Genomic DNA, 11,748 nt, shown 5'->3' on the forward strand with positions numbered 1-11,748 from the left:
GACCTGAGCCAAATGCAAAGGCTTTAACCCACTGAGCCACCCAGACGCCCCACAAAATTCTTTTATTTTTTTTTTAATGTTTTATTTAGGGTGCCTGGGTGGCTCAGTGGGTTAAAACTTCTGTCATCAGCTCAGGTCATGATCTCAGGTCCTGGGATCAAGGCCCACATTGGGCTTTCTGCTCAGCGGGGGGCCTGCTCCCCCGCCCCTCCCCCCAACGCCGCCACCTCTCTCTGCCTGCCTCTGCATACTTGTGATCTCTCTCTGTCAAATACATTTTTAAAAATCTTTAAAAATGTTTTATTTATATATTTGACACAGAGCACAAGTAGGAGGAGTGGGAGAGTGAGAAGCAGGCTTCTTGCTGGGCAGGCTGCGCGATGCAGGGCTCAATCCCAGGACCCTGGAATCATGACCTGAGCTGAAGGCAGACGCTTAACTGACTAAACCACCCAGGTGGCCCAAGACACTCAGAATTCTTAACTCTCTCAGCTCAGAAGTAACACAAGTCATTTCTGCTCAAAGATCATTGGCTGGGCCCATTCACATGGTTCTGTTCCTATTTCAAAGAGAATGGGAAATGTAGGGGAACACAAGGAATATTTGGTGGGCACACTATTTGTTACAGGAATTCCCCAGCTCCTTAGAGGAAAATACAGTCACCCCTTGAACATACTGGCATAAGGGATGCCATCCCCTGTACCACTGAAAATCTGTGTATAACTTTTGACCAGAAACTTAAGAGCCTCCTATTGACCAGAAGCCTTACCAATAACACAAACTGTATTTTTTAAAGATTTATTTATTTATTTTAGAGAGGAAGGAGGGGCAGAGGGAAAGAGAGAAAGAGTCCCAAGCTGACTCCTCATTGAGCGTGGAGCCCATTGTAGGGCTTGAACCCACTACCCTGAGATCAGGACCTGAGTCAAAACCAAGAGTCAGATACTTAACCAACTGCACCACCCAGAGGCCTAACACAAACTGTTGATTAACACATATTTTGTATGTTATATGTATTATATACTGTATTTTTTCAATACAAGAAGCTAGAGGAAAGAAATGTTATTAAGAAAATCATAAGAAAGAAAAAATACATTTATAGAACTGTACTGTATTTATTGATACTGTAAGTTTATGTTGTCTGTTTACAAGATGAATCGTCTGTCAGTATCTGCAGCCATATCCTATTATATGACATAAACACTGTAGATGTGATATGTTTTACTAACATTAGACATGAAAAGATAATGTGAAAAAGACATTCAGATTTATTTACGGGTATAATGATTCATGCATTGATAATGAAGAAGCAGCAATATGATTGTTTTATGGTAGTCTAGTGTAATCAATATGATTGCTTCATGGTAGCCTAGTCTGTACACTAATGAATACATCATTATAAAATTTTTATGGCATACGGTATCAGGGTCATATTTATAAGACAGTATTAGACACACTGTTACATTTTTTTAAAACCCACATACCTATGATAAGCTGATACTCAGTTTTTCCAGTTATAAGAGCAGAAATACAATATTATTAGAAGTACAATAATGTAATTCTTTGAAAGCAAAGTTATAAAACAATGAGGAAAATGAACACGTTATTAATTGTATATTAAACATCACTGGTCATACGACTCTATAAGGATAGGCTATCCACTTCCACACAAATCTTGCACGCAGAATTCTATGTAACAGATACTTAGGTGATGATGGTGACAATGACACAAAAATCAAGCATATGACTCCATTCCAAAAACGTCTATGATAAGGGGAGAGAAAAGACTCTCCTGTCTTATAGTTAATAGTTATTCACACAAAGACACACACACGCACACAACAGATCAGCTTATTAACTATATAGCATGGTGGTTATTTGTTATTTATGAAGTGGAAGTGAGTCATCATAAAGCTCTTCATCCTCATGGCCTTCATGTTGAGTAGGCAGGAGAGGAGGAGGGCTTGGTCTTGCTTCTCAGAGGCGGCAGAAGTGGAAGAGGTGGAGGAAGTGGAATGGCATGCAGGAGAGATGGGTGTACTCCATGCAACTTTGTGGAAATACATAGTAATTTCTGTCTAGCCCTTTTTTGCCTTTTTATGTCTCTAAAAATGTTTCTGAAGGGCACTAATCCTTCTTCCACCATTCGCTTTGGTTCCAGTGCTGGGATTATAGAAGAATCCATGTCATGAAAGAAGTCAAAAGCTGTCTTGGATAATTGAGCCCTTCTGCCAGGTTGTCTACTGTCTGTTGTCTTTGGTACTGCTTCTTCTATGTCTTCCCCATTGTCTGGACCTGGTTTGGAAGTATTGATCCGGATCAAGTCATCTTCTGTTAGTTCTTCTGGTGTGGTGTCTTGAATTTCTCCAAGATCCATATGTTTAAATCCTTCGCACATCACCTTTTTTGTCATATTCACAATATATATTTTTTAAAGATTTTATTTATTTACTTGAAAGAGAGACTGAGAGAGAGCACAAGCAGGGGGAGAGGAGAGAGGGAGAAGCAGACTTCCTGCTGAGCAGGGAGCCTGATGCAGGGCTCGATCCGTGGACCCCGGGATCCTGACCTGAGTCAAAGGCAGATGCTTAACCTACTGAGCCACCCAGGCTCCCGTGCCATGTTCACAATCTTTTTCATGATTTCCTTGACTGGCTCTCTTGTAAATCTTGTGAAGTTATATAAAACATCTGGACACAGTTTTCTCCCCCAGGAATTTATTGTTTCGTGTTTGATGGCTTTCACAGTTTTTCAATAACAGGGATGGCACCTGTAGTGGTGTAACCCCTTCCAGACTTTCATGACATCCTCTTCCTTGGGGTTCTCTTCCACAGCACTAACAATTCTTTCTGTAGGGTACCATGTGTAATGAGCTTTAAAGGTCCTTATGACTCCTGATGTAGACGCTGAATTCAAGATGTTGTGTTTGGGGGCAAGTACACCCCTTAGATGCCTTTGGCATTGAACGCAAAGGATTTGGGGTGGCCAGGGCATTGTCCAATATCAAAAGAACTTCAAAAGGCAGTCCTACTGGCAAGACACTTCCCGACAATACATCAATGAAACCAATCCAGAAAAAGTGTTCTCATTGCCCATGCCTTCTTACTGTACAATCAAAAGACTAGCAACCACAGTTTATCTTTTTCCTTCAAGGCTCAGGGGTTAGCAGCTTTATATAGGAAGGCAGTCCTGATCACAAACCTAACTGCATTTGCACAAAACAGTAGAGTTGACCTATCCCTTTCTGCCTCAAGTCCTGGCGCTTGCTTCTTTTCTTACTAATAAATGTCCTTCGTGGATTTCCCCACCCCCCAGAATAGGGCGCTTTCGTCTACATTAAAAACCTGTTCAGACAGATACCGTTTCTTCTCAATGGTTTTCCTAATGGCATCTGGGAACCTGTCTGCTGCCTCTTGGTTGGCAGACGCTGCTTCTCCTTTTATCTTGACATTTTTAAAGCCAAACCTCTTCCTAAAATTATCAAACCATCCTTTGCTGGCATTAAATTCTGCAACTTAAGATCCTTTATCTTTCTTTTGCTTCAAGTTGTCATTTAATGACTTCACTTTTTTCAAATCATATTAGACTCTACAGGTACAACTTTCTTATAGCAATCCTGCACTCACATAAAAGCTGCATTTTTCAATATGAGATGAAAAGCTACTTCGCAAGAAATGCAAGGTTTGGGGGCTTGCTGGCACAGCTACAGTGACTGTTCCACAAATTCCCTTTCCTTTTTTTTTTTTTTTTTAACAATAGTATTTACAGTGGATTCATTTATCTTGAAATGGAGGGCAACCATAGCGGCAGACCTCAATCTACGGTACATATCAAACAATTCAACTTTTTTCTTGTAATGTCATGACTTTTCTTCTGGGGAGCTCTCCCAGCATCACTAGTGGCTGGTCCCCTGGTGATATTCAAAGTTTACAGTATTGCCCTAAATAGAAGAAATACACAAAAACCATCAGAGATCACTTTCTACTGCAATACCCAATCCACCGGAGAGACCAATTTCTTACTCCAAGATGATTAGCATCAATCACATGTTGCTTTTTAAAACTTGAAGTAGAGTTGACACACAATGTTACATATGTTTCAGGTGTACAACATAGCAGTTCCACAACTCTATAGTGATGCTGTGCTCACCACAATGGTAGCTACTACCCATCACCATACAATGTTAATACAATACTATTGACTCTAATTCCCTATACTGTATCTTTCATCCCTTTGACTTATTCGTTGCATACCTGGAAGCTTCTGTCTCCCACTCCCCTTTACACATTTTACCCATCCCCACCCCTCTTTCTCCTTGGGCAAGCACGAGTTTATTCTACGATCACATACTGTTTTAAGGAGATACTTGAAACACTTGAGCTCACTGCGACAGGAGGCAGCTACAAAATTATTGGGGTGGTACAGCATGCATACAGTTAATTTTATGCAGTTATGATTTATACTGTGTCTTTACCTTTGTTTACATTTCTCTGGTGTCACAAATGGTTTGTAAGTGTTTGTGTGAGTTTTGATTAGTTTTAATTTTTTTAAAAGATTTTATTTATTTATTTGACAGAGATCACAGGTAGGTAGAGAGGCTGGCAGAGAGAGAGAGAGAGAGAGAGAGAGAGGGAAGCAGGCTCCCTGCCGAGCAGAGAGCCCGATGTGGGACTCGATCCCAGGATCCTGAGATCATGACCTGAGCCGAAGGCAGTAGCTTAACCCACTGAGCCACCCAGGCGCCCCTGATTAGTTTTAATTTTTAAAAAAGATTTTGTTTATTCATTTGAGAGAGAGAGAGAGCCCACAAACAGGGGGAGGAGCAGAGGGAGAGAAAAGGGGAAGAAAGTCTCAAGCATATGGGGAGCCTGGGTGGCTCAGTACGTTAAGTGGCCAACTCTGGATTTCAGCTCAGGTCATGATCTCAGTGTCCTGAGATCAAGTCCCATGATGGGCTCCATGCTCGGGAGAATCTGCCTGAGAGTCTCTCCCTCTGCCCTTCCTCCCATTTGCATTCTCTCTTTCTCTGTAAGATAAATAAATAAATCTTTCAAAAAGAAAGAAAGACTCCCAAGTAGACTCAACCCTGAGGTCATGACCTGGGCTAAAACCAAGAGTCAGTCACCCATCTGTTGAACCACCAAGGCACCCCAAGTTTTAACTTTTTTTTTTTTAAGATTTTTATTTACTTATTTGACAGACAGAGATCACAAGCAGGCAGAGAGAGAGGAGGAAGCAGGCTCCTCGCTGAGCAGAGAGCCTGATGGAGGGCTCGATCCCAGGACCCTGAGATCATGACCTGAGCCGAAGGCAGAGGCTTTAACCCACTGAGCCACCCACGTGCCCCAGTTTTAACTTTTATAATAAGTGTGTGTATATTTTATGGTAGTAAATGATAAAATACACTAATATCTACATATGTTTTCTGAATACATGACATACCCAACTTTTAATTTTTTTGATATGTCTAAGCTATGCGGTTTGTCTGTGAGTTTTTTTTTTCAAATGGACACAAATCTCCAAAAAGTTTTCCAGTGTATTTATTAGGGGGAAAAAAAAATCCGTGAATAAGTAGACCTATGCAGCTCAAATTGTGTCATTCAAGAGTCAACTGTATGTCTTTTATTAATGTATGACATTACTTGACAATTGTGTAACGAATTCTTTTTCTAGGGTGCCTGGGTGGCTCAGTTGGTTATGCAACTGCCTGTGGCTCAGGTCATGATCCTGGAGTCCTGGGATTGAGTCCCACATGGGAGGGTGGGGTCTGCTTCTCCCTCTGACCATCCCCTTCTTATGCTCTCTCTCTCGTTCTCAAATAAATAAAATCTTTTTTTTAAGTTAGATTTTTTTTAAAAAATTCTTTTTCTACCTTCCCAGTAATTTCTCAGTTGTTTTATCTTTAAAATCGCATCTGTCTGGGGGCACTGGCTGGCTCAGTCTGTAAAGCCTGTGACTCTTGATCTAGTAGTGGTCGTGAGTTCAAGCTCCATGTTGGGTATAGAGACTATTTTTTTTTTAAATAAGATCTTAAAATGAAAATAAAACAAAATAGCATCTATCCATTTCTCTCTTCCTGTGTGTCTCTTTCTGGCTCTGTCTCTCTCCTTTGCTCTCTTCTTTCCCTTCTCTCCTACATAACATCTTCCTTAGCTCCTTCAAAACTCCTGGAAGGAAAAAATAAAAATAGAAAAACAACTCCTGGAAGAGGTCCTATGGTGATCCAGGGTTGAAAGAAAGAGTTGTATCCCTTCATACAATGCGCTTCCGACTATAGACCATAGACAACGATTCAAATACAGTCCCTTCCTCACTCCTTACCCGCCCCCCAACATTTATATTAATCCGCCCAGCAGGGGGAGGCTGCATGGTTTCACAAAAGGACTGTGGGTAAATTGGGAGATCAAACAATGAGTTAGGATTTACACCCCCAGATGGGGGCAGTAATTTTGCTTTGGAGCCCTCTGAGAAGAAAAATGAAGTCAACATAAACCACTCCACAAGTGGACAGTGGCCAGGGACGACATCCAACACATTGCATCTGAAAGGGACATCAGAGCTCCACTAGTCTACTTGCCCTTTGTACAGATGAGGAACCTGAGGCCCAGAGAGGGAAAGACATTTGCCTGGGTCCAAGTAAACTGCTGCAAAGCTTAAATTAGAAACTGGACCTTCTGATTAAAAATTTTAAGCCCATTTGTGTGCTCAAAGTTGGCTGGAATGACAGTGTATTACTTTCCTACGCTGTACTAACAAATTACCACAAACTTGGCAGCTTAAAAGAATATGTATAGTAATATCTCACATTTTCCACGGGGCACTTCTGAGCACAGCCTAGGTGGGTCCTTTGCTCGGGGGTCTCACAGCAGGCAATCAAGGTTTTGGGAAGGTGCATTCTCATCAGAGGCTCATCTAGGGAAGTATTCGCTTCCAAGCTCTTTCACTTTGTGGGCAAAGTGTATGAGTCCTTATGACTGTAGGACTGAGGAGGCTGGATTTTTGCTCGCTGTTGGTTGGAGGCTGCCCAAAGCTCCCTGCCATAGGCGCTTCCCAAAGTGGCTGCTCACTTCCTCAAGCCTACAAGACTCTTATCACCTCAGGGGCACCCAGTCCTTGTGTTAAGGGCCTTTCTCAAGATTAAGTCAGAATAATCTCCCTTTCAGTGAACTCAGACTCCCTGATTTGAAACATTAATTATATCTACAGAATTTCTCACTTTTGCTCTATTCTACTGGTTATCAGCAAGTCACATGTCCCACCCACACGCAGGGGGCGGGGATTTCAGAAAGACATGTACACCAGGGAACAGGAATCATGGGGATCATGCTACGGTCTGTCTGCCTCAGACAGAAATATTTAAATCTACTCAAGTGAAGGAGAGAGGACTTATCAGGTGATGGAAATACATACAAAGAATGAACTGGATGATCTGGTGGCAAACGAAGCAGGTCTGAAAGCTGCCAGATGAGGCAGCTGATTTCTTTCAAAGGCCTTTTGCTTGCTCTCTCTACCTCTTTTCTCCTGAGGTCGAATTATCTCTGATTTCTTCTTCTTGGGGCATAGTTACTGCATTTTCCTTTTTGTAGACAAACTGCTCACCTCAGCCTCCTCACGGCATCTGCTCTTAAACTCTGGTCTCCCCATGATGTTGGCTTTTCATGGTCTACCTAGCTTCTCATGTCTACTCTGGCTTCTGCTGTGTCCCTAAGCCTACATGGCCTTTTCGCTTGCCCCCCTATAGCCAATTTTGGTGAATTCTTGGGGAAGGAATCTGATGGTCTAACTTGGTTCAAAGGTCTGTGACTGACCCAAAGCCATGATCAGGGGAACAAAATGGTCATTTAAGCAGGGGTGTGTGTGTGTGTGTGTGTGTGTGTGTGTGTGTGTAAAGGAGCAGGCATTCCAATTCCTGTCTTTTATTTAATTCCCTTGCACCAGACTGGGCAGGAGGAAATGGAGATACCTCTACTTGCCAGAGGCCTCCTCTGCCCTGGTAGCTGCTCTGGTCACCGCGGTATTATATGCAAACTTCATCAAGGCATGAATCTGACCTGCCTCGTCCACTGTTGTATGTTCAGTACCTAGAACGATGCCAGGACTTTGAACTTGCTGCTCTCTCTTCCCGGAACTCTCTTTCTCCCAATGCCTGCATAGTTTCCTTCGTCTCTCCCTTCAGGTCACCCTCGTAGGGAGGTCTTCCCTGATCAGCCTACAAAATTTACATAATCTCTCTACCCTGGGCCTCCTCCCCCCGTATGTACAAGTCTCACTTTCCTCTACAGCCCTTATCATCATTTGACCACCCTGTCTTTGTCACTGATTGACAGACATCTTCATATGGGAACTGTGTAGAAGACAGTATTCAAAGGATTTCTATAAGTGTTTTGAAGAGTTTAGGAAAAATAACTAATAAAGACATATAAAACAAATAATGGGGAAAAGAAGAATTATTAATTCCAGGAGAACAAAAATTATACAAGAAAGGAAGTATAATCATAGTTCACATTTGGTTCAATAGTGGAAAGTATTATTGAATATAATGTGTCTACTCGTGATTTGACCTAAAATAATGATACAGCCACAGAAGAAAGTTGGGACTGGGTTGTATCCCAGGATGTCTATCAATTTCAGGCATTCCCTGGACACACCTGCCCTGGGGAATCTTTCCACTCCTATAGGGGCAGACTGCTTTTTGCACTTGCCCAGCTGTCAACCTGGGGCTCCCCTCATGTTTTTCTTCTGTCTTAGATTTTATTTATTTATTTGACAGGCAGAGATCACAAGTAGGCAGAGAGGCAGGCAGAGAGAGAGGAGGAAGCAGGCTCCCTGCTGAGCAGAGAGCCCAATGCGGGGCTTGATCCCAGAACCCTGGGATCATGACCTGAGCCGAAGGAAGAGGATTTAACCCACTGAGCCACCCAGGCGCCCCCTAGATTTCCCTTTTGCTAGATACCAAGTTTCTCCTTACCTTTTAAAATTTATCTTCTTATTATATCTTTTGGTGGTTTCCTAGGAAAGAGAGCATGGCGGGGGGGGGGGGGAACCGGAGACCTTGGATACCTAAAAATGTCTTTATTCTCCCTTCACACTTGTTAAATTGGTTATAGAATTCTAGGTTCAAAGCTATTTCTCCTCAGAAGTTTGGAGGCAACTCTCCCCTGTCTTCTTGCTCCCAGTGCTATTCTAATTCCACATCCTTGGGGTATGTCACCTCTTTTCCTAAAAGAAAAAATAAGACAGCCATTTCCTCTTCTGCATCTGGATATTGTCAGGTGGGAATGTGATGCTTGGACTTGCTTCCCTCCTTTTTCAACCACGAGGGGAAGGCCAAGGAAACCTAGAGAAGACAATGTGATGCCCCAGTGTCTTTGAAACACTGGGTTAACCATCTCAAAAACCACCCTATCTAAAGACTCTTCAAAATGTGGGGTCATGGGGTGCCTGGGTGGCTCAGTGGGTTAAAGTCTGTGCCTTCGGCTCAGGTCATGATCCCGGGGTCCTGGGATCAAGCCCCACATCAGGCTCTCTGCTCAGCGGGGGGCCTGCTTCCCCCTCTCTCTCTGCCTGCCTCTCCGCCTACTTGTGATCTCTGTCTGTCAAATAAATAAATAAAATCTTTTTAAAAAATGTGGGGTCATAAGCTCACTATACTTTAAGGATGAAAATGTAGTCTGAGACTACCAGAATCAGCACCAACTGAGATCTTATTAGAAATGCAGAGTCTCGGGCCTCATTCCTGACCCACTGAATCAGGATCTGCATTTTAAGAAAATCCCCCAAGGACTGACATGATGTTCAAGTTGGAGAAGCACTGCTTTCAGCCATATTTAGCTATCTCTCTTCTTATTTACAGCCCAACTCATTCTGAAAGAGTGAGTATAGCTGACAACCGTGAAGCCACAAGTCACAGAGCCTTGGCTAGCTTTGAATCCAGCGACAGTTTCCGAGGTAAGAAGAATTCTGATGTCCCTGCTCCTGAGATTCTTGTCCTTGGGCTCTTCCTCCAAATACTAGTATAGTTAATGCTAGGAAGGGACTTTGCAGCTGGGATTAAGGCTACTAATCAGTTGGCCTTAAAACAGAGACATTATCCTGGCGTATCCAACGGGGCCTGATGTGTCACAGGAGCTCTTACAAGTAGAAGAGGAAGTCAGAGAGATTGAGTGTGTGAGGGCTGAGCCTGACGCTGCTGGCTTTGACAATGGAAGAAGGCAGCCACAAATCAGGAAATGCAGGCAGACTCTTGAAGGTGAGAAAGACCCCCCACCTGACAGCCAGCAAGGAAGTGGGAACTTGAGTTCTACAATTCCACAGAACTGAGCTTCTGTGCCAACCATCTGGGATGCGGATCCATTCCTAAAACCTCCACAAAGGAGCAGAGTCCTGCCAACACTTTGATTCTGGTCTTGGGAGACTAAGTAGAAAACCAGCTGAGCTACACTGTGCCTGGTCTTCTGACTTCCGGAAACTGTGAGATAGTACACTTTCCTGCTGTTTGAAGCTGCTAAGTGTCTAGTCCTTTTTTCTGGACCAGACAGGTGTGCTAAGCCCGGACTTACCTCTACCTGGCAACATTCCCTTTCAAGCCTACGATATGTCTGCCTGTCTCTATGCCTGCCTTCGGGACCTTCTCTGACATCACGGGAGCCTACTTGGCACAAAGGAGACCAGAAGGGCAAGGAAGTTAAAAGCCCTGAGGAAAACACTCACCCCATGGATGACGGGGGCCAGTAGATAATTGCTTTAGCTGTAAGCTTTCAATTCTGGGAGGCTTTTGTACACTTCTTAGAAAGCAGACTCAAAGCCCCATTAGCTGTAGCAGCAACCTCTGTAATGCACACTTCCCTTGTTTGACTCTTCTTTTTTGTCCCATTCTCCTCAAATCCTTGTTCTTGTTTCCTACGATTACCTTCCAAATGCCCACCCTGTTCCTAAGTCCCTTTATCAATCTCTGCTTGAAACTGACGGGCAACCGGCAAAGTCGACTCCATGAATTCATCTTGCTCAGAACGAAAGGTTAATTTACTGGAAGATTATTTCACTGTTTCACATTGAAACCAGGCCTCAAGGAAAACCGAAATTGCAAATCCAATACCACTAAGTTCCTCTCTGTTTCTTGTTCCTTCCCTAAAGGTATTATTTTTAGAGAGAAAGATGGAATCTACCCTCAACACCAGAGAGAAAAGTCCCAGAGAAGGATTGTAATTGATGACCCTTGGGTTGGTGTCCATGATTGGTACAGTGGGAAACAGGGCACACTCACTGGTTCCTTGTGGGTCAGGGTTCTAGTCCTGGATCAAACCATACAGCTGGGTTGTGTGTCAGGGCCTCCAGGGCCACCATTATATTGCGGGGTATTACCAGAAACGGGGGAAGGACTGAGAGATGGGGAAAGCTCCACTCATTTTCTAAATCCTTTAGCATCCACTCTCACTTCTCTTACTGATGTGGGGAACAAAGGCAGAAGGAAATGTAGATTAATTAAATGTCCTTATAACCTGCAGCCCATTGACAAATACTTGAAATAGACAGATTATAATATTCCTCCAGCATCCTGCAAGTCTCCTTCAGCATATGAAAGTCCTTTTGGAACTTCCCTTAGTTTTACTTTCCCAACTCCAAGGTATATAATCACTGCCCCTCACATTCCCGGGGCAGCAGGGAGCAGCTCTTTCTGTCCATGGGTCCTGTCCCTGTGCTTTAATAAAACCACCATTTTGCTCCAAAGACATGTCAAGAATTCCTTCT

The sequence above is a fragment of the Mustela nigripes genome, chromosome 14 (genome assembly GCF_022355385.1).
Source record: "Mustela nigripes isolate SB6536 chromosome 14, MUSNIG.SB6536, whole genome shotgun sequence".
Lineage (NCBI taxonomy): Eukaryota > Metazoa > Chordata > Mammalia > Carnivora > Mustelidae > Mustela > Mustela nigripes.